The sequence below is a fragment of the Mustela lutreola genome, chromosome 10, assembly GCF_030435805.1.
Source record: "Mustela lutreola isolate mMusLut2 chromosome 10, mMusLut2.pri, whole genome shotgun sequence".
Taxonomy (NCBI): Eukaryota; Metazoa; Chordata; class Mammalia; order Carnivora; family Mustelidae; genus Mustela; species Mustela lutreola.
The window spans coordinates 81592698-81616633 of NC_081299.1; the positions used below are offsets into that span (position 1 = coordinate 81592698).

Sequence of the window (23936 nt, forward strand, 5' to 3'; positions counted from 1 at the left end):
TAGACATAAGACCCTGAAACCTGGATGAAGAACTTAGCATGTATTTTGGTAGACAGTAGAAAAACACAAAGGATTTCTCAGAAGTGATGTGAAGAGAGTGGATCTCAGAAGGATCATTTTGGCTACAGGATGTATGATATATTGTAATTGGGAGATAATTAGAATATGAAGAAAGCTGGAAGGCTAAAGGGGAGTTAATACAGGGTCCTAAATGAAAAGTTAGTGTACAAGGATTGTGGTTGTAGGGATGAGAAGGAGGGCCAGGCAGCTATGAGGCATTTCCAACCAAGGGGATGTTTGACAACCAAGTGGTAACTACAGATTGTAATGCATAAGGAGAAGGAAGAAAAGAATAAAACGGAGATAGGTATATTGAATGAATGATGTTTCCATTCATGGGAACAAGAAAGTCTAGAGAAACTAGCCATTTGGGGCATAAAGTGTTGGTAAGGCATCCAGGCGGAGAGGTATAACAAGTGCTTGGACATGTGGCACTGGAACCTCAGAGAAACACTGGGCATTGTGAAGAAAATATATAAAATATAAGATATGTATTATATATAATATGCATATATATATATATATGTAATGGAGACCTTAATATATATAATATATATATATATATATTATATATATATATATATATAAAGTTCTTAGACACAAGGATTGAGAGAAATGAAAAGGCCAAAAAGCATTATGACTGTTTCACTGACAATGCCTAATGTTCTAGAATTTCTCAGCTTTCTGTAATCTAAAGCAACCATTTTCCCTACGTGACAAAAAATGCAAATGTAGGGGTGCCTGGGTGACTCATTAGGGTAAGTGTCTGACTCTTGATTTTGGCTCAGGTCAGGGTCTTAGGGTCATGACCTGGAGCCCCATGGGGGGTGTGGAGCCTGTTTAAGATTCTGTCCTCCCTCTGCCCCTCCCCCATCCTCTCTCTTACACTTTCTCTCCCTCTCTTAAAAAAAAGAAAAAAGATGTATGTATATGTAAACTCTCAGTCATTTATTTTAACTGATTGTTAGACCTTCCACATTAAAACTATTATTTGATATAGCCTACTGGGAAAAGTTAAAAAGGCTCTGACTCAGTCTTTATAAGTTGTAAAGGTTCTGAGCCTTCTAAGCCTGGCTTTTCATCTATCAAATGGAGTACTATACCTAGGATTTTGGGAATGACTGAATGAGCTAATGGTTGTAAAGGACGTAGCACATTGCCTGTAGCATGCAAGAGTTAGATAATTATAGTATTATCGGCAGTTGTATAGTAGTATGTGTTGAAAGATGGTAAACAAATATCCTTGATTCCCTGAGACTGAGAAAAATAAGAAAATGCCTTAAATTCACTTGCTCTTAGATAAAGCAAATATGAAAAACCAGTCTAAACACCACAAAACAACACACTCACAATAACCCAACAAATCTTAGTTGAGAGTAATATGAATTTTCTATTTTTTTAGAGTAGTATGAATTATTAACAAAAAATACTGCACAGTTTCCTTTCTAAATCTTTTTAAGGAATAGCATTGATAAGCAGCTGCTTGTATTATGTGTTAGACTTCCCAGGGGTTTCAGATACCCTATGCTTTCTATAAGTTTCATTTTTGTGGGTATTGTAATGACTTACTGACTTAGAATAATGAGATGATTTGGAACCTTTAGGTGATTATACCACAAATGAAGGTTAAATGTTTTACTACAATATTCCATCCATTTGGAAGATAAACCATTTGGAGAAATGATTTTAAAATGTAGGAGTGACTCCTTCATAACTGTTATGTCTTTAATTGTGTGCTATTTATAAGACACTGCATATCTTGAGTAATAAGGTAAGTGTAAATGTATTTAAGAAGGTAGATAGGGAAGTGCGTGTGTGTGTGTGTGTGTGTATTGGAGAGTGTGTAAATGTGTATACATGTATAAATGGGAAACCAAGCCTTAACTCACATACACAAAGCAATGCAAATGGCATTTTTCTGGAAGAAAATATCTTATCATACATTGTACTCTTGAGTGCTGCTATTGTTGTCACAGAAAATTACTGAACAAATATTAGTGCAGTCTGTGCTTGGGAGAATAAACATTAAATGTTCCTCCAAAGTATTTCTCAATTATCAATCAGTATATTTAAAACAAGGACATCATCTTTTATGCACACACACCCAGACACACACACACAAGTTCTGCTCAGAGGTTAAAAAAAATGACATATGTAACAACCAAAAGACAGGTTGCCTTCAAAAAGTGATTCATGACATTGGAGAATGTATAATTGATGTGTGTGTTTGTGTGGATGGTGAAATAACAATGCCATCCATTAGAGATGAGAGCTCTAACAACTCAGGCAGGGAGGCAGTATGTATTTTATAGGTCATCTGGGTTCCATTTGGATCTACAGGTTGCTATTCCTTCTCCATACTTGAAAGCATTTAATGGATTATTATAAAAAGAAAAAGATGGTATGCAATAATGGTTTAAATTGAAGCTCTGTGTGTATATCACCACTGTGTGACTCCTAAATGAGAGCTTCATTTTTAAAATTCTCATATGGCATGCTTGAAAGTTTGCCAGCGCATGAAGGAATCAAAACAATGAATTCAGCAGCAGGAAAGAAGGACATAGAAGTCTGGGGAGAAGTGGGGTTTCTTTCTTCCTGTCTTTCTCTCTTTTGGCATCCATGACTATAAATAGTGAAAGTTCATCAGAAAAGGAAATTGCAGAGATTTCTGAACTTCAGAGGAGCAGTAATTGGGCAGTGTTTTTAGAAAACACATTGATTCAGAAAATGGGGGGTAAGGACAACGCTTTAAACCAGCACAAAACAGGCTGGGGGAAAAGATCTTGATGGTAATTGCGGGTGAAAATCAAATCAAACAGCAGCTCATCTGGAAAATACCTCCTCCTTTCTGAAATTGAGATAAGCTGCAGGGTGGAGACTCTTTTCTGCATTGTTAGCCATGAGTATAAAAGTTTATTTCTGCTTTTAATGAGTAGTATTTTAGAAATGTAATGGAAGATAATTTTACTGGATTTCCCCGAGGAAAAGCCTTCGCCCAATTACATAGGCAGTCCTAGCCATTCTAGTGTAATGCACACGATATACATGCATAGAAACGAGTATTTCCCATTAAAATCAAATGGAATGGAATCTGAATACTCCAAAGTCATGAAAGCACAGAAGGTGGGTCAGGAGTGATGAAGTATTATGAAGGTACTATCAGCTTACGATGATGTATGTTCTGAAATGAGGCTCTCTTCACGAGTCCAGAGGGACTGGCATTTCCAAGAACAAACTCAGCTCTCTGTGATTTGGAAGTGGACACTGGGGTGTAGGAAGGAGAGTGTAGTGTAATTAGCTATTTCTTTAGTTCATGTATCAAGCAGGCTCCCTGCAAAAGACCTTCTGTTAAACTATGGTGTTGGCACATGCTGCCTCTAGCAATTACAGACAGACTGGTAACTCAGGGCTTAACACCCAAACACGAAGGCCTGATTCTCAGTCTTTTAGGTAAGTGTGTGCCTTTCGTAGGTACAGTTAGTAGTTCTTGGATGATTTTTGGTAGAAAAGCTTATTAGTTTTTTCCTTGAGCGTGATATTCATGAATGATATTTTTTTCGAAAAGTACTTAATGATCTGGCATTCCGAACCAAGCTCTGTACCTGACACTGAGAATACAAAGATCACTGAAATCAGATTCCTGTCTTATCCTCAAGTTGTACAGAGCTAATGGAAGATAGACATGCTAAGTACAACATTCTGGGATAAATGATCTTGTGTCTAGGATGTTGTAGGGCAGAAAAGAGTGGCTCAGTCACTGTGCCGGTATCTTCTACAAAGGATGGGGAGTTTGGGGAGCTGAGTCTCGAAGGATGAGTAGGGAGTCACCAAGTGAAGTCATCTCAAGGATGAGTAGTGAACTCACCAAGTGAAATCACCAAGTGAAGTCATCTTTCTCAGGATGGAGAAAGCCTAGGACACTCAAACATACCCAGTGTGAGAGAGCATGGGGTACACACGGAAAGGCAAGCCATTTAGAGTGTGGGGCCCGCAGACTGCTTTCGGGAGTGACAGCAAAGCAAGGGGCTTGAGAAGGACAGGGAGCTTGAGTGCTGAGGAGCTACGTGACTTGCTGAAACATCTGTCGGCAATGTAGATGCTGGTGAGGGGTCTAGGGAAATGATTCCGTTTTGTTTTACAGAAGTAACTTTTATATAGAGGTTTGCTATCAGAGGAATGCTGAAGAAGAAAACGGCAGGAATAGAGCAGGAAGAGGGAATGTATTGAAAAATATTAACTGAGTACTGAAGGGGAGAAAGGAATATCAGATGATTCACAGGTTTTTAGTTTTTGTTTTGCAGATTTTCCTGTGAAGTTCTGTTTGTAAAGGGTGGGTCAGCTCCAACTGGTAATTCTTAGCATGATAATGGTGTATAGAAATGCAACAGACAGCTCTGGAAAAAGAGCCCTGTCAACACCCCTCCCCAAGGACTTGCTTCTGGCCCTACCTTCTGATGGGGGTGTACATTTACAGTTTTGTCATCTTGGTGGCCGCCTCACCATCCCTCTTGCCGAAACATCTGTAGCACCTCTGTTAAGTGTGATGATCAAGTAGTCTCCACAGCTCAAAGACAGAACTCTCCCATCCCACAGCACATCACGGCCAACCAACTCTCAGCTTAAATGAGGAGAAATCTGACATACACTACATGAGAGAGATGAGTTCTGAGGGGTGGATGAATCAGTGGCTCTTTCATGATTGCTTTGTCTTTGTGTGTTATTTTTATAACACACTCACTGGGGGGAAGTATTGCAGTTTAGAGGAAGTTGTCTAATTTCTTTATGTGGAATTTCTGTTTAAAGTAGGTACAGATTCACAGCCCCTTCTTTGAAATGTGTGGGACCAGATGCGTCTAGGATTTAATGGTTTTTTTTTTCCCCATGTTATGTTATATTACATCATACCCTGCACTAAGTTATGTAATATCCCAGCAGATTCTGAGATAGCATCTATTACTAAATGCATTAATATCTCTGGGGAGAAGCATATGAATATTTATGCTAAGAGGTATAGACAAAAACTATGAAAATCCTTTTCTCAATTAAGATCAGGCTTCAGTGATAAGATGTGAATCAAACTTAATTTAAGATCTTAGTTTTTAAGAATTTTGCAAGATTCAGGAATTACAGAAGAATTGTGGACTCTATTTCACTCTCCTATCTGGTTAGCCCGACAATTTTCTTTTTTTTTTTTTCTTTTTTCAAGATTTTATTTATTTGACAGAGAGATAGTGAGAGAGGGAACACAAGTAGGGGGAGTGAGAGAGGGAAAAGCAGGCTTCCCGCCAAGCAGGAAGCCCGATGCAGGGCTCGATTCCAGGACTCTGGGATCATAACCAGAGCTGAAGGCAGAGGCTTAAAAACTGAGCCACCCAGACGCCCCTAGCCTGACAATTTTCGACTGGTGGAACAGAAAGATGTCAAAATCAGCCTAATTTCTGGAAACTCCTCTGAGTTGGAAATGTTGATGGAGGTATTAGAACTAAATAATCTGTGCAAAAGGTCTCATTACCAATGCCAAAAGTTTAGAGGTACATATACTGAAACCTGGGTGTGAATTCTATGTCTATAATCTTACCTAAGGAGTTATAACCAACTGCATATATAGGACATTTTGCTCTGTACTCAAATTTTCTGAAACGTTCCAGATCAGAGGGAAAATTATGGTGAAGTCACCCAAGCTTCTGGGTAAAACTGTCATGCAAGCTAAAGCAAGGTCAATGTTTATACAGGGAACAATTCAATGGAAAGAAAAGAGCAATGAGTATTGAAGAGATGCAAATAATAGCAATAAATAACTAAGGATAGAAATATTGGTATGAAATAAATTGATGACTCAAATAAGAATAAATTCAAGGATCACATTAACTATATCTAATTTAATTTGGCGTTTGACATATTTGAGTGTATATGTTATGTGTGCAAGTGTGCGTGTGTGTGTGTGTGTGTGTGTGCATGCTCGCACAATTTTCCCAATTGCTACATATCAGAGTTGCTGGTTCTTAAATTAACTCAGTGCTCTTGAACTCCAGATTCCAAAGGGAATAACGAACGATATTCAAGATGAACTCAAGCTTCCTTGAAATACAATGCACACTGGCTGGTCACACTCTTTCTTTTCATGTATATGTAGACTTTGAGTCTACTCCTCTCAGGTTTCCTTTGAAATGAATGGGTGTACTGGGAACAAGACAGGCACTTACTAGATTATTCCATAAAATGGCATCCAATTGTCTCATTTTTTATTAGTCTAGCCTTACAGAAAACCATTTCTACAGAGGATTCTCTTCAGATCTGATACCAGTGGAATGTACTTTAACATAAATCTCTAAGACTTAGGGTTCCCCCACCACTATGATGCATTTGAAAGTAATACAGAGAAGGTTGAAATATGGCATCTCCCTTCAGAATACTCATGTGATCCTATCACTCCCCTCGCACAGGCTGGTGTCTATGTTCAGCAGGCACTGGTTAAAAGAAAACTGAGTTCTGTGTAATTTTAAAATATTCTTATCTCTAGATATTCCTGGAGATAGGTTGAACTGCAGAAAAGCTTTCACATTCTTCTTTCTCTGCAGTATTGAATGGATGGCAAGCAAAATGGAAATTTCCTCTTCATTTTTGGTTCAGTCCCCGCAATGAATTTAAACCAGGGATTCTTCTTATTCATCTGATTCTCAAAGCCAGCTTTAGCGTGGAAACCAGAACTCATGGAATTGTGGCAGTTGAAAGGGCAAAAGGGAGTTGTTTCCAGAACGTTCAGGAGAAAGCCTTTGCTGAGGAGGGGGCTCTTCCTTCTTGTTCCCTGTGCTCAGAATAGCTGCCTTATCAGACATCTGCTTTACTGATGATGCAGATGGCACTAAAGAACACGGGGACAGGATCTCCTTCTTTAAGGAGGCTGGCTATTAATTTCTGTTCTCCTGCAAGGTAGGAGAACAATGGATGGAATGACAGGAATAATTAAGAGATAGAGCATAAATTCAAATACTGCATAATGCAATCACTTAACATTGTTCAGCTAGCGATGGCTCCTTCCCTTGTTGCCTCTCCTATTTCCCAATATTATTCACTCCCATCATTTACTATGGTTGGACCTCCAGAATTATCAGTTTTCTCCATTATAATTTACAGAAGTTTTAGGTGCTTGTCTATTCTGTTTTTTGCTTGAACAAAATTGAGTAAAGTTACTGAGACTAATAATGGCATATAATTAGACCTTTTGCCCGAGACTTTCAGTGAGATTGCACATGTATTTTGATTACACATATATGTAACATACAACCAAATAACCACACAGTTTCTTTTCTGCTAGAAGAGTATTTTTCAGATATGCCTACTTTAGTGTCTAAATTCTGTTTAATATATTTGAAAGTCATTCATATAAACATGGATTAATAACTGTATGTCTCATTATCACCCATAAAATGGAACATTTAGAAAACCTGCAGATAATCCCTAGTGATAGTTCATGCAATTTCAGGTTTCTCTTCCGCCAAGGCAGGCTGAGGTCAGAGTTTTTATTTTACCCCTTCCACATTCCCAGTGCCAGAAAAAGATTGGGTATGAATTTACTAAAAGAAAGTACTATTAATTTGGACCTTGGAAGATAAAAATCACAAAATCTTCCTGAACAGGCTTTGCGTGAAGAAGATACATAACAAATAAGGAGATAGCAATGCATTTAGCGGTCGAGATCAGTATTTTGACTCTGGGAAATTATTTTATGCGATTTCTTTGCCCAGGTATTTTCAGGCCAGTACATTATAAGGAATCCATACCAGGTGACTTCCTTTCCTCTGCACAGTGATAACTGAAAGTGGAATGGCTGGATTATATACAGACTCAGTAGCAACAATGTCCACACTGAGGTATAGGAATTCTTTTCTGAGAGGTCTACATTTGTAGCTGCCTGAATTCTGTGTCAGAATATCGAATTTTTTTCACCTGTAAGGGTTAATACAGTGCTCAAAAAATGTGTACTGATTTGCACACATCAGGCAGAGCTACAGTTAGATCCCAAGACACATTTAAAATAATGATTCACAAACTTTAATGTACATAAGAATAAGCTGGTTTGCTTGCTAAAAATGCCCCTCAGGCCCCACCTAGGCACAAACTAGGACCCCTGGCAGAAATTCTGATTCACTGGGTCTGCTGCCACTTAAAAATTTGCATTTTAATAGACATCTCCAGGTAATTCTCATGTAGCTTGTCCCTGGATAATATTCTGTGAAACACTGCTTTAGAGCTCACAGGCTACAAATAATCATTTGTTTCTTTATCCTTTCAAAAGAGTTTTTCATATTTGTATTTGAATGTCTATGCACATATGTGTATATGACAATTATAAACACATCCCCATACAATGGAGGTATGAGAGGGCTCTGGAACTGAAAGAAATAAATCAGTGTGACCCAAATGAGCATGTGCTACATCCAAGCCTAACGTGTTTTATGTGGGTTGCTTTTTTAAATTTTTGCTTTTTAAATGAATGACTATTCACCCTACCCTAGGGACGTTTAACTAATGTCACCACTTAGAGCAGGAGTCAGTGCCCACTAAAAAGAGATACTGCATTGGTTTTGCATTACTTGGGGGACAAGCACTCCTCTTTCTTACTCTTTGCTTGGGGATGGGCAATAATTTCATCTGTGATTTAATAAGAACTGCCCTCAAATGAAAGCATTAGAGGATGTAATCATGCATTTTGTTTGATTCACTCATTAGTTTTTCGCCTGGGAGCCTCAGGTTCTGTCATTCCCAAGGTGAAAGAGCCATGTTTCTTTCTGCCTCTTCTGCCCTCCCTCAGCCCAGACAACTTGCAGTTTTATCAGTTCGGTGTGACTCACAAGGAAGATTTCCTGTAAGGTGTACTGCAAGAGTATCTTTCTAGCTTTGATATAATCCTTAACCCTTACTCCCCTTCGCTATGCCTTTCTCTAACTACCCCCTTCCTTTCTTCCACCATCCTCACTATAGAAGCTGTATTTGAAAGAAATACAGAAAGAAAGATCAAAACAAAAGGTCCTGTAAATTCAACAATAGATTATTTACTTTCACGTGTCAGGAGTTTACACCAGATGGAGCCCAGTACCTTTGTGGATATTTCCTCTTTTTATCATGAGTAGAGATTTGCACATGCCTACCTTTGAGATGTGAAATACCAGTGAGCTTTTGCAGGCTTTCCTAGACAAATAAAGCAAACTACCCCCACCCCCCCAAAAAAACCCCAACAACAACAACAAAAATAACAAAAGCCTTCTTCACAGTGTAAACCAAAGGAGAATTATTTTAAAATAAATCAAAGGAGAATTCAAAGTGGGAGGGAAAGTGAGCCTATTAATTAATGACTGTTTTTTCTAATTTTCAGCATTGATGTTAAAATTCAAAGATTCTCCACAAGAGATTGTATTACTATGATTTATATTTCCAGAGAAATATGAAGCTGAGAAAGGATGGAAGAGAGACAATTTCTAAACAATAGAATTTTTTATCACCAGGTGAACATACAACATTTTTTCTTTAAATTCAGCTGTTCTCTTTGTAATCACAAAGGTTTTGCATCCTAAAGAGAGGCTGCAATATTTCCCAAGTAGCCATGCTACAGTGAAAACAAACTTGAAGTCATTAAATTTCTCCTGTATTTCGTTTTATTAATGGTACTTGGTCATGGATGCCCAGCTTGGGGTTATGTATTATTATTATTATTATTATTATTATTATTATTACGCCTTTGGTCTCTTAAAAAATGCCTGAAATCAAGCATTTCCCAGGAATAAGATCTAATGGCAATTAATAATGCCGTTTTATGATTAAATTAAATTGTTTTCCAGGGACCTTAAAAAGTCCAGCATCACATTTCATTTTACTAAAACTCATGTGTTGCTACCGTTCTAAGTGGAATTAATCATTCTCAGCCCACTTTCCTATAATTCTCATGTAGTATTCAAAATAATTTTGTGCGGTAGTTCTCAACTACCTCATTAGAGGTATGAGGAAACTAAGGTTCAAAGGACTGCAGGGGAGGATAAACTCTTCCTCTACTTTCCTAGGTTCAGTTCTAGAGTGCTGCAAAATAAAATGACAAAATACAGAGTAACAAAAAGAAAAAGGACTTGACTTATACATGTGGGACATTTATTCACATGTAGGACAATGCAGTGATGAGTAACTCAGGAATGGTTAGAATTTGAGGCTTCTATACCATCTTAAAAGATGAAGAGGAGGAAGAAGAAAGGCACATAGGGTAAACCAGAAGATGTTTTTGGCAGGATACACGGATTTTCAGGACAACAAACAGGAGATAAGATCGTTTGTGATCATGCTTATGTATACCGGTATGAGCAGTCTTTCCATCTCCTGCAGGGCCACGAAAGCCTTCTGGAGAAAAGAATGGTGGTGGGTGCTTGACACATTCTCCCTTCTGAGAGATCATCTGCCCTGAAGAGGAATTTATGGCGGTATTACTTCCTAGAGATTGCTGCTTTTTTCAGGTGAGGAAAGCTACAAAGTTTCTTTCTTTCTTTCTCCCATTCTCTCTTTTTTCTCCCTCCCCCTTCCCCTTTCCCTTCCTCTTCTTTCCCTCCGTCCCTCCCTTCCCTCTATCCTTCTTCTTTTTCTTTTTTGCTTCCTTGCTTGCAGTGGTTGAATCTCAAATATTTTCAGCTTAAAATAATCTGTGTGACAAAGTGGTATATTTTGGGGTGGCATATCCTGATGCCCTTCAGAAATAAGTGGTTTGAGACTAAAAAGCAAATTTATGATAAAATAAACCACAAATAGATCTACTGACGTCCAGTCTACAAATTTTTCCATATCCTAAACAGGCAAGGAAGAAAGGGATAAAGGGGAGAAAAAAAGACTGAAGGTGGCAGAAATTTTGCTAGCATAGTAACAACAGAATATTCTCATAAGAATAAAAATTTCAGGGGCGCCTGGGTGGCTCAGTGGGTTAAAGCCTCTGCTTTCGACTCAGGTCATGATTTTAGGGTCCTGGGATAGAGCCCCACATCGGGTTCTCTGCTCAGTGCGGAGCATGCTTCCTCCTCTCTCTCTGTGCCTACCTCTCTGCTTACTTGCGATCTCTCTCTGTCAAATAAATAAATAAAATCTTAAAAAAAAAAAAAAAGAATAAAAATTTCAGCGGTGCCTGGCTGGCTCAGTTGGAAGAGCTTGTGACTCTTGGTCTTGGGGTTGTGATTTCAAGCCCCATGTTGGGTGTAGAGATTACTTATAAACAAATAAACAAATTTCTTTAAAAAAAAAAGAATAAAAATTTTATTAATCTTCCAGTTTCACAAATGTAATTTTGAAAATTAATTTGAATATTGACCACTCAGAGTTGCAAAATAGACTCATGTTGTAAGGCAGTGTTCTATTCCCAGAGAGCCATAGTATATAATGTAATTATGATACTCTGCTTTAGGTAATCAGACAGGTAAAAATTTCCAAGCATTTCTGAATCTATGATACTGGTCTTCTGGTAGTTCTCTCATTGGATATGGAAAATCCAAAGAGGCTGTACCAGAAAAATTGGAGGATAGGCCCCATATTTAAACCTCTGCCCCCAGAGTCTGTCTTACCTGGACACATGAGTGAGCAGACTTATAAAAACTGTTCAGAGTTTACTGTAAGACTCCTCACACATATGCAAATGTTGTTGGCTCTGCTCCCCACTGCTACAGAGAAACTGAGGACAAATGAAGACTTCAGGGAGGTCAGACAAATAAAGTGGCCTCTGCTGGTATTAAAGCTGGACTGAGTAGAGAAGCTCATAGAGTCCAGTTATCCACAGGCTACTGGAAGAGTGCCACATGGCAAAGGACATGCTGTGTGAATAGTCAGTCACATTGCAAACACTCTCCCCGATGTTGATGATAAGTACAAGCCAGAAAACAGCACCTTGCTGTAGATAAATATCATCATTGATCAACTGGTGAATGAAACATCGAATTTGATGTAGGAAGGATGACTTAGGGATGTTGCTTATTCTTCTGCCCCCTGGGCTCCAGCCTATTCCTGCCTTTGGGATCGGCCATTACTTCTACATAGAATGCTCTTCTCCCAGATATTCACTTGGATAATTACATCACATTTATCAAGGCTTGATTCAGCTCTAACCCTCTCAGTGAGGCTGACCTGACCACCCTCAGAAATTCTAATTCCCGCTCAGGTACCTCAGGACTCTCAGCCCACCTTACTTTCATCCAATTTTCTTTTTTCTATACTAACTGTCGGGTAACTAACTTACTTCCCCTCTTTCTATCTATCTATTATCTATCTATCATCTCCATCAATCCACATTTTTTAAGTGCCTTTTCTTAATGTCTGTATCTCCCTAGGAAATAAGCTAAATGAGATGGTTGCCTTTTACTGTTCCTTGCTGTATTTTAAGTACCATAAGTGCTCAATAAATATTTTGTTGCATTAATCAAACCATGAATAAAGAAGCTATGAATCTGGCAGTTTTATAAAAATCAAATATGTAAATAACTGAGATCACCTGTATATAATACACAACAATAATTTATGTTTATAATGCGGATCCTGAAGCATGTGAGTGCTTAATAGGTTTTGAAAGATTTTTTTTTTTTTTTCATAAAATGGTTAACATTTTTAAAATTGGCATTTCAACTTATCTGGAAAAATAACTTCCATATTGTATTGGAGCATATCTTTTGGCAATGATATTAGCTTATAAAACCACATTGATAATGTGAAGCAATGGAATGGGAACTGAAATTGAAGACAGGACAGGGTTTAAATTTGTGCTCTATTACTTTCCAGATAACTTAAGTTGGACAAATATTTTTCTTTTTCTATCCCTTCTTCCTCCTTTCCTTTTACTTTCTAATTTATTTCATTTCTAAAAAACTTCATAGTTGCCTATAAAAACACATAAAATTCAATAAGATTATAGATTATTAGATCAATATAATAAATGATAAATCAACATAAAACTTTTTAAAAAAGCAATGGAAAAATAAAGTTAGGATAGCCCGGAAAGATAAAAAAGAAAGTCACAGAAAGCTAGGTCTTACAGCCTATTCTGACCAAGATGGGGGATTACAAAAAATTCAGTTTGAGTTGCCCAAAACTGAAGGCACAATCAGATATACATTTGATAAAAGCAATCCCAACTCTAACAGATCCCAGGGCAAGACTACACATAGAAGCCCGTACATGTCCAAATAATTAAAAGTTAAAATCAATCCAGCATTTAAGAAAATCATGTCCTTCTAACTTGACAAAAACACCTCCAAATAACCAAACTGAAAAATTTTAAGATGCTATACCTAGATAGATTAACACTGTGAAACTGTTCTTGCATATTGCACAACATGCAATAGTTGTGACTACTCTGCTACTTCATGCATTTCCCAAGAACCATGAACTGGAACATGAAGAGAAAAAAGAAAATGGATTCTTGGTACTACTGGGAAATGCTATTTTGCTATGCAAGAATCTATTGCCTATATTTAAGTATCAGAGCTCACTGTGCCAATGTTGAATTTAGATCAGGAGTGAGAGAGACACCAAGTATTCTCCAGAAATTAAACTTTTGTGTTGAGATACGAATGGCTCACTACAACATGGGGCCCAGGGCTCTACCCTCTCTTGCTGAGTTTAATGACTATACTTGATTAAAGATATCAATATCTCAGGAGAGGAAAATCCAAAGTAGAAAGAAATGTCTACTTTAAGTCTTCAAAAGGACATCCTGAATGATACCATCTAGTGATTTCCAACATAATCATTCAAATAGCCTAGGAGATTCAAATTCCGTAGGTCTGGGATAGGGTTTAGAAATCTGTGGTTTTAAACCTCTTTAGAGATGATTTTGATAGTTGTAGATACAGTAGTGGACAACGTCCTCCATGATATTCCTGCATAATACCTTGGTAGACCCATTTATTTCTCATTCAGAAATTAGGGATGATAATGCTACTACTTATTTGGCAAGGTTTTAAATACTATGTTCACAAAAGAAGTGTGTACAACAAAGAGCAAGCATTCTACAAAAGTTAGTTAAGTGTGTATGTATGAAGCATGTGAATCTCATTAGAAATTAGGATATGGATTATTTATGCTTCACCTTTTCTTTTGGCGATTGACAAAAATTAGTTTTAGACCCTTGTTTACAACTCCTGCTTACAGGAAAATTTTCTTCTTTTGAAAAGTTGGGACAGAACATAAAAATCTAACTTAGACCACCTTTTATAGGTATGTCTTTTTTGAATTATTAATCCTAGTTACTCATTCCTAAACTCTGAATATCCATATAACTTCATAATTCAATCTTATTTTAACATGTTCGATAAAAATGTTTTTATTATAGATTGATATTTGTTGTAGAAACTTAGATGAAACAAATGATCAAATAGGAGAAAGGATATATCATGAATAATCTCACTCTTCAGAGATAATCACTGATATATTTGGATAAATCATTCACAATTCTTTTCTGTGAAATATTTATTACACAGACATGTTTATATTTTAAAGGAATCATAATATATACATTTTTTTAAAATGTTCTGTTTAACAGAACATTAGGCCATCTTTCTATGTGCATTCCATTTATATAGTTTGCATAATCATTTTTTTAATGGCTACATGACATTCAACTGTATAGATAGTCTAAAATGTATTCAACTAATACCAAACTTTTGGACATTTAGCTTTTTGCTTTTCTAAACAATGCTAGTTGAACATGTGTATATACATATACATGGCCTATTTTTCCAATTATTTTCATAAGCTAAGCAGCAAGAGAAATTGCTGCTACAGTATCCAAATGTTTTCAAAAAGTCATGTCTAGTTAAATTTGCAATATATGACTAACAGTGAGAATTCTTTTTTTTTTTTTTGTCTGATAAGCAACAGATATGTCTTAGATTTGCATTTCTTTATTGGTTAAGAAAGTAGTACTTTTCTTAATGTATCAATCATTCTTGTATTTTTTTTTTTGTGAACTAATTCAAATCTTTTGTTCAAAAAAAAGTTTATTGCTTTTTTAAATTATTTCTAAGACAGTTTTTTGTATATAAAAATGCCAAACTTTTTCAGCAAATGGTAAGCTCTAGGTAGAATATCAAGAGCCCAAGTGATATGCAGCCTAAGGGCTTTTTTTTTTTTTGGAAAATTTATTTATTTGAGATAGAGAAAGAGAGAGAAAGAAAGAGAGCATGGGGAGGGGTAGAAGGAGAGGGAGCAAGCAGACTCCACACTGACCAGGGAGCTCAACACAGGGCTCCACCCAGGACCCCAAGATCATGACCTAGCCGAAATCAAGAGTCGGACACTTAATAGACTAAGCCACTCAGGCACCCCTATTTAAAAGCCTAAGGGCTTTTAAAATACAGTTTCTATTTCATTGAAGCTTATGGTTATGGCTATCTAAATTTAGGAAACACAGCTTTAATCAGCTACTGTTCTTTTGTTATTTAGTTTAGTCCATTATTTCAGCTTCCCTTTTTCTTCTACCTTTGACATTCCTCTAGCTTATTCATCTGGTGGTGGTTCTGCTGACTCAGCACCACCCTCAGCAGTCCTTGCTGTCAATCACTGACACTTTCAAAGAAAAGCTGACTTGGTGGAAGATAAAAATGCTTCTTTAGGTGGTTAGATCTTACTACAGTATGGGGGTGAAGATTGAAATCAATTAGAACATGTGCACAAAATAAGACAGAAGTAATGAAATTTGAACTGAGTCTTGTAATGACAAAATCTGCAGTCTGAAGAGAAGGAAAGTTAAGAGTTGAGGTATAATTGTTGAAAAGGAGGAAAACAACATAGAAAAAAATAGGATAATGAAAGGAACAAAAAAACCAGGAAAGAATCCAATGACAATACTATAATGTGGAAAGTGGGGGGTCTTTAGGGGTTTTTGCTGGGGGGGTACTAGGATTCACGAGGGTTGATATTTTTCTACATTGAGATAAAGTCATTGGAATACTTTGTTAAGTCAAAATAGCACCAAAAGGTTGTAACCTCTTTGATCAATAGAAAACCGGTTTTTCATAGTAAGTTTTTCATAAAACTGGTTTTCTATTGACTGGTGACATCATTCTCATTAATAAATAAGCAGGGTGTTTACTCAATGCGCATCAACACTAGTTTATGTTTTGTCGTGGACACTCTCAGCCTGTGGGTAAAAAATGGAACAATGAAATACCTTCTCATTTGCTTCAGTGAGTCCCAGAGGAAGATAGTTGTCCAGAAAAGCCCCAGACTCTTGTTAGTGCTTAAAAGTACACATTAGTAATTGCAGTATAGAATAAACCTTGTTTCCAATTTGCTCCAGGATAATTCACACTTAGGTATAACAATAATCCCTATCCTTTGTGTCTGGGTTTTAATCCAGAAGGTGTGAACAATTTTACAGTAATTCACTGGATGCCATGTCTGGGCTCACTATTAAAATGATCTTTCACATAGTAAGTTTGTGCTTGTTCTTGGCTATGCCTCTTGGTAACTGATACTACATAGCGGGGCGTGGGTGGCGGAGAATGACAATCAATGACATGGACATTTGGTAAAATAACAATTATAATGATTTTTTGTAGAAAAAAGGGTGATATCACATACATGGCATTTACCATTTATTCAAACACAATGCACAGTCCTGCAAAGTTTTCCTTATGGCATCGGTCATCTAGAAATGTGGAACAAAAAGGAGATTACAAGTATCTTCTATGGGGCCCCTGTGTGGCTCAGTGGGTTAAAGCCTCTGCCTTCAGCTCAAGTCATGATCCCAGGGTCCTGGGATGGAGCCCCACATCAGGCTTTCTGATCAGCAGGGAGCCTGCTTCCCCCTCTCTCTCTGCCTGCCTCTCTGCCTACTTGTGATCTCTGTCTGTCAAATAAATAAATAAAATCTTAAAAAAAAAAAAAAGTATCTTATATATGTGTGCTCAAATGCTACATACTTTTTTCTTAAGTGGCAATTTATAATCGTTCTAAACTGGAAATTCCTCTGCTCTAGAATTACTTTAGATAGAGAAAGCCAATTGCCAAAGTCTCCTGCTGTGGGACTTAGACTCAAATGCTGCTGAATGTATTGCATGGAGCCAGTGCCTAGAGTTGGTAGCAAATATTTACTTGAAAATTTAATAATGCTTTGTGTATACCAATTTTTTTTTTTTTTTTTTAACTTGGGAACTGTTGGAGGAGAAATGGCTCCTAAGCAGTTTTCTAGTACAACTTTAGATCCCAACAGTATTATGCAATGCTGCAGTATTTTTATGGGATTCATATCCAGTATCCTTATACCTTTTTCAACACCAGTGTTTTTCATTTTTAATCCTTTGGGAATGCTAGTAAAATAGCCCCCAAAGTAAACAGCCCAGGGATTTTTGTTGTTAGTTAGTTATTTTTTAAGCATTTTATTTCAGTCTTTGGTAACAGAAAAATTTTCAACATAAAGTTGACCTAGATCTTTAAGGAACTCAGCTTCCTGAGAATTTAAATGGAGTAACCAAGCAGGGAGGTGGCCACCACTCCAGGATACAGGCAGCAGTAGAGAAGGAATTATTCACATTCACTAAATCCTAAATTGCCATCGCCTTCAGGTACATGGACCATTTACAAAGATTGGGGGTATGGTCCCAGCAATGTGTTACGTGGTCATGTATTACAAAGTTGCAAAAGTGAGGGTTTTTTGTATCCTTTTTCATTAAGAAGATTTACCCAAGTTGTATAAACTCCAAGCCTTGAAAGACCTGTATTTACCTATAGGCAGAAGGCAGTTGTTCTCCCTGTCCCCAGGAATGTTCGTTTGCTTATATAGGCTTGTATTAGTCAGAGTTCTTCAGAGAAACAAAATCAATAACATATAAAAGGTTATTTTTAAAAAGATTTTGTTTATTTGAGAGAGAGAGAGCACAAGCAGGCGAGTGACAGAGGGAGAGCAGGGAGCTCAATACGGGACTCGATCCCAAAACTCTGGGATCATGACCTGAGCTGAAGGCAGCCCCTTAACCAACTGAGCCATCTAGGCGCCCAAAGGTTACTTGTTATGAGGAGCTGGCTCACATGATTATAGAGGTTGAGGAGTCCCATGATCTAGAAACCTAACAAAGCTGTTGGTATAAATCCAGTCTGAGTCCAAAGGCCTAAGAACCAGGACAGCTGAGGGAATAAATCCCAGCCTGATGGCAGAGGAAGACTGATGTTCTAGCTTCAGCAGGCAGGCAGGAAGGGAAAGAATCTGCCCTCCCTCGGGTTGTTGTTCTAATCAGGCCCTCCATAAACTGCACGAAGCCCATTCACAATGGGGAGGACAATGTACTGAGTGACCAGGAAACATCCTCCCAGACCTATGCAGAAGTAATGTTTAATCTGGACACCTCATGGCCCAGTCAAGTGGACACATAAAATTAATCATCACAATAATTCTAAGGGAAACAAACAAAAAAAATTCATATCACAGCTTAATAAACTTTCAAAAACATGAAGGTTGATTCCAGAAGAATTTTCAAGCTTCTGGAATTGTCGTTTTAATGGTTTGCTGGGTTTTCTGTTTTTGACTTTTAGTTCCATTTCTTATTTTCTGTTTCTAAGCGATGATTTTTGACTTAATGGAAGTCGGTTTTGTTTATGCCTTAGTGACAGCCACATGCTTGAGTTGAGTCAATTTAGAAATTTAATTAATGATGAATTTGTACTAGATGTTTACTGTACCTTAATATCTGCAAATGGCAATACCTGCAAATAATACGGGAAATTCATGTGTCTACACTGGGGGCTAATAATCGAATTTTTTGTACTGCTAGGAATGTGTGATCAGAGAAGCTGAAACAATACCCACAAAAAACAAAGAAGTTGAAAGCTGTTGCCCTGCTGAATGAAGTCCAAGCATTTTGCCATGACAGGCCAGCCCTCCAGGCTCTGGCCTTCGCTCTGGCCTCTTCAGTCTCATCTGTGCTCACTACATCTCTTAATAATCTATGTATCCAGGAGACTGAACTACCTGTGGTGACCTGAAAATGTCAATGAGGTTTCTACCTCCATTGCTTTCCCATGGTGTTTTTCTTTGCCTCAAATCCCCTTTGTTTTCTTTTTTGCCTGGTAATTTTGCATTCATTATTGAAAATAATGCTTTCTCGACATTTCTCTTATTTCTTGAGCCCTCAGGACAGAGTCCGTAACTTTTTTCTCTTCCTTCTCTCCTTCCAACACTGTCCTCCTAACACTGCCCATCTGAAATTATTTCTCTACGGAGGCACTGGTCGCCTGTAGACTGAAAACTCCTTGAGGGCAGGGCCAGTGTCACCATCACCTGAAACAGCCGGACACTTCAATCTGTGCTTACTGAATAGAACCGCTTGGATAAAGGTGTTTATAAAACAAAATCTCTTTCTTTTTGTCTCTTTGTTTCTTCATTTTAAAAACTAGAATCTGAAGCCCTCAGTGTCTCTATGTAGAATCGGCTGCGTTTTATTACCTTTGAGAGATGATCTACACTTAGAGATTACTAGGTTGAGTTCACAGAGATATCGTTGAGGATGTTTAGAGACCTTTCACCATCATCTAAATAACTAAATCAGAACTGCTGCTAATGTAAATTGGAGGCCTTTGTAATAAAGTGTTTGATTCCGTTTTTTTTTTAAACGTTTGACTGCTGAAAGCTTTGTTTAAGGCTCACTTCTCCCTTCTTTGCCTTTCTGCCTCATCTCTGGGCAAATGGGCTAGAGGCCAAGTGTCGCTCCTTTGGCACTGTGAAAAGTTCAAACCACGCCTGGAACCCCCCAGCCTGGCCACGCGTCCTAAACATCATAAAAACCCCAGTTCTGTCTCTTTCCCCTGCCCTATAAAGCCAGGGACTTGCTTAGACTTGCTTATGAATCACCCTGCTTTCTCCAAAGAGCCTCATTATGAGAGTAATGGAGTTTTTCATATCTTTGGATATCTGTGTGGTGTTATCCGTCTCGGCATTCAAACCGAATTTGGGGTGCGAATCCATCCTGATTCTGTGGGGCATCTACACAGCAGAATGCCTCTACAGTAACAATAAATTTCAGGGACAAAGCCCCTGGTAAGTGAGACTTGCCAATTTTACATCTTACTTCCCATCATCCTTTTCATTTTCTTCATGTTTCTCTTGAGCAGGGCAATAGGGTTGTATGCTTTAGATGCAGTTCAAAACAATGACATGGAATATAGCAACTTCCTGTCTGTGAAGCAGGGTCACACAATTGACCATATGCTCTTGGATTAAGTCATGTGGTCATGTTGCAACACATTAAAACGTCCAATTACAGCTGTTAACTGTCTCTCCTAATCATCCTTATTTCCAAAGGGAAAAATATATTATCATTGAATAAGCCCCAGTAAATATTTTTATGCTTGAGTTGATTAGTCTCTATGAAATAATATAATTTTTGGTAAAATCATAACATTCTGGTATTTTATATTAAGCAAATCACTCTTTCCCCCACTCTTATGTTTTCAAAGGAGAGGAAAAAACACTTTGAATACTTTATGTACTATGTAAAATGTGTTTTTCCTGAGGTTAATTTTTCCCCCAAATTACAATTCTCTATTTCAATTTCTTGGATTTGATTCAAATCTCATTTACATTTATTGAGTACGCACCTTGTGCTGTGCTCTATCACACATGTGTTATTTTATTAATTTCCTTGTTTGAAATTGAATTCAATGTGATGTGGATATTAAGGAGTGATATTAATTAGTCTTCACATCCATCTCCAAAATGTCCTCTCCTTTCCACCTCACTTTCTTAGAGATACAAATCTATAGTGGGATTTCTCAATAACACATAATTTCCTTAGGAGGACAATCTTTTAAATTCAAATGATTCTTGTGGCTAGAATGAGATTTTCTTAAGGTCAGAGAGTACAGATAATTTGGAGGAAAAAAATGTAGCCAGGAAGCTAGATTTCACAGTCCAAATCTACAAAATATTCATGTGCCTTGTTTTAAATTAGGAGACAGTTCTGTTAGGTATGAGCTCCAACCAGGACCTGACATACAGCCAGAGCAGCGGAAATTGCTCTGAGCTTTCCAAGGAGAAAATTATAAACCAACAGCAGAGAGCAGTATGGAGCCATTTTTAAAACCAGAGAACCAGGACGCAGCACCAAAGAGCCCAGAAAGGGCTGGGGGAGGGGGTAGAAAAAGTTCAAAAGCTGTCCAAGGTCTTGATTACGTTTTTCTTTTTATACACGCTCTTTTCCTATTCAAATAGCAGGTTCATGTTTTGGGTAAAAACATACACACACACACACATATATGTATATGAAATATACATTAGAAAAATATATATATGTATATATGTGTGTGTATTTATATATATATATATATATATATATATATATATATATATTTCCCCCCTTCTGCTCTTATTGCTTGTTTTTTCTTCACTTATTTTTTTTGAGGATACATATATATACACACATGTGTGTGTATGTGTGTGTGTGTGATGATTTTTCTAACTAGTCTTCAACCCTGTTTAGGAAGAATGAATATTGAACTAAGTTGTGTTGGCTGCGGTGCAATTCCACGCAGGATATATTAATCTATATTTCATATGCAGCCTGGATATCCACAGCTTTCTCATTCTTAGATAAGCTTATAGATACAGTGTATCTACATGCTGATTTCCTCTAATGTTTTCTCTTCAATTCCCCTTGGTAACTCTTTGAGTTAGAGGATGTTATTATATTGTTGATCTCAGTTTGGTTAAATTTCTATCCAATTTAAGTCTGGATCAAATGCAGTGTTTGGAGAGCAAGCAGCGTATGTGAACACAGAAAGCAGTCTCTCTGGCCTGGTCATATTGTCCGTAGATGAGTGTGCCTTCATTTAATTAAATGTTCTTTTTTTATATATAGAAACAGAAACATTTATTTATGCCAGTGCCCTGCAAATGACACAATCTGCTGCTCTTGCTTCCCTGCCATCATCATAAAATGCCAACCTTTGAGTCACATTAGCCTTGGGCATCCGATATAGGTGATCTTTTCAAAAAGCCAGGGCCTTTCTTTCCTGTTTTCAAAGTCTGTCTGGGTGATTGCCTCTGTGCGCTCTGTGTGTGCGTAGAACAGAGAGGGTTCTTGTCCAAAACATGGGGCTCTAAGCAACTAGAGTAAGCATTTTCATAATGTAGCACTCCTGTTTGCTGTTCACTTTATTACTTTCTTGATTACTGGGCATTGTCTGGTAAGGGATGGGCTGAAAGAGTTGCTGGGCTTGTCATTTCCACTGGGGAATTTTATAAAACAGCCCGAATTTCTCAGTGATGGGAGTGAATTCAAAGGTTTTGCCACTCCTTCAGGCCACCTTCTGACCATGTAAGCACCGGACAGCTTTTCCAACAACAAGTGTATTTTGAGAACAAAAACAGATCATCTCTTCAGGCACATACACTTGGATTGTAAAGAAAGATGCCATGGCATTTTTCCATCAAGAAGGTTAAACTCACAGGATTGGATGAAAACTCTCATTTTACCCCTGCTAACCTGTAAAGATTCCATTTTGCTTCATTTATCTTCTCTCTTACCCTATGCTAAACCATCCCTGGCTTCGATGAAAGAATCATGTCTCCATTCATTTCCTATCTTGCTGAATTGCCTTCACATTTCCTATCATCTGCACATAATCCTATTCTCTCCATTATTGTCTTAATACCAAGAACAGCACAAGATAATGGATAGGCACTGTAATAACAGCGTGGCCTGTAGGAGCCCCTCGAGGGAAATATCTTTGATGCTGGTGGAATATTAATGCATCCGAGGTCCCTGATCTTCCTCTTTCACTTCATCTTCTGTTTTCTAAACTACATAATGACTTTCATATACATGACAAAAGCATTAGAACAGAAAAAGCCTCACAGATGAGCAGCAGGGCTGTGTGATATTAAGAAGTCCTATTCTTACTTCTTTGTACAATTTTTGACCACCATCTGAGACTGTATGTGCAGGTAATTTCTGATTTGAAAAGATACTGGTGGAAAGAAACGTAATCATATTGTGTTAATGCAAATGCCCTTCAAAAGCACTGCATGAAGATAAATTAAAATATAATTCTTCAATAATGCATTTGTCCATAGGATGATTTTGGACAGATTAAAAACAAACACCTTGATATCACTTAGACAAGGAGTGGATTGTTTCCAGGGAGGCTAATCGTCCGCAGATTATGAATGGGCCAGTAAATCAAAGCCGCCTACATTAAACCTTGTAGATTAGGTTATAGTTACAATTTGTTGGACATAATTTTTCAATAAAAGGAAAGAATTGATTTTTTCTGAGCATAAATAATACAGCCTAGCAAAATTCAGTAGCAAATAACAAGGAACAGAAGGTCAGAGGAAAACAACTTGGTAGCCGAGTGGCAAAAGCCTTCGATTGTTTTGAGTGAAGTTAAGCATCCTCAACAACTCGCATGAAACACTTAACTTTCTAAACTCTACATTTCTCCCCCCATTTGTTTACCCCTCTCCCTTTGTGCTAGCAGTCCTTGTATATCCACTAAAAATGTTTATGATTAAGTTGAGAAGCTTATAAAAAGTGTATGCATCCAAGCTATTTTGAAAAGGGCTAAATAAAAAAAATGCCCCTGACATTTCCTGGAGCCTTCAAAGGAAAGTTCACAAGTTTTCTGTATGAAGAAAATGAAGAAAGTTGTTTGTAGAGGCTTCTTCTTTTGTAGATGTTGTTCCTTCTATTTAAATGACATAAGAAGGGATGAGATCTGAACTTCTGTCTGTGGAACATACTATTTTTAGTAATTCCATAAAAAGCCCCTGAGTAGGATTGTGGTTTTGGGGTTGGTGTGTGTGTGTGTAGGTAAACATTTATTATACATTATTTTGTTCCAGGCACACTGTTAGGCAGCTGGTTACAAAG

At 37.5% G+C, this 23936-nt stretch overlaps 1 long non-coding RNA gene across 3 annotated transcripts in view; it reads left to right on the forward strand.

Moving 5' to 3' along the window:
- Nucleotides 1-750: 750 nt before the first annotated feature.
- Nucleotides 751-23936, forward strand: part of LOC131809450 (uncharacterized) — an 81586-nt gene continuing 58400 nt past the window's right edge. Inside the window, exons 1-4 of one of the 3 annotated variants that reach the window (XR_009345179.1) lie at nt 754-818; nt 9434-9563; nt 10429-10556; nt 18840-19388. This is a non-coding gene — a long non-coding RNA (uncharacterized LOC131809450). Of the gene's footprint in view, nt 819-9433; nt 9564-10428; nt 10557-18839; nt 19389-23936 lie in introns of those variants that run through there. The other 2 variants (XR_009345181.1, XR_009345180.1) reach the window with 2 other exon arrangements.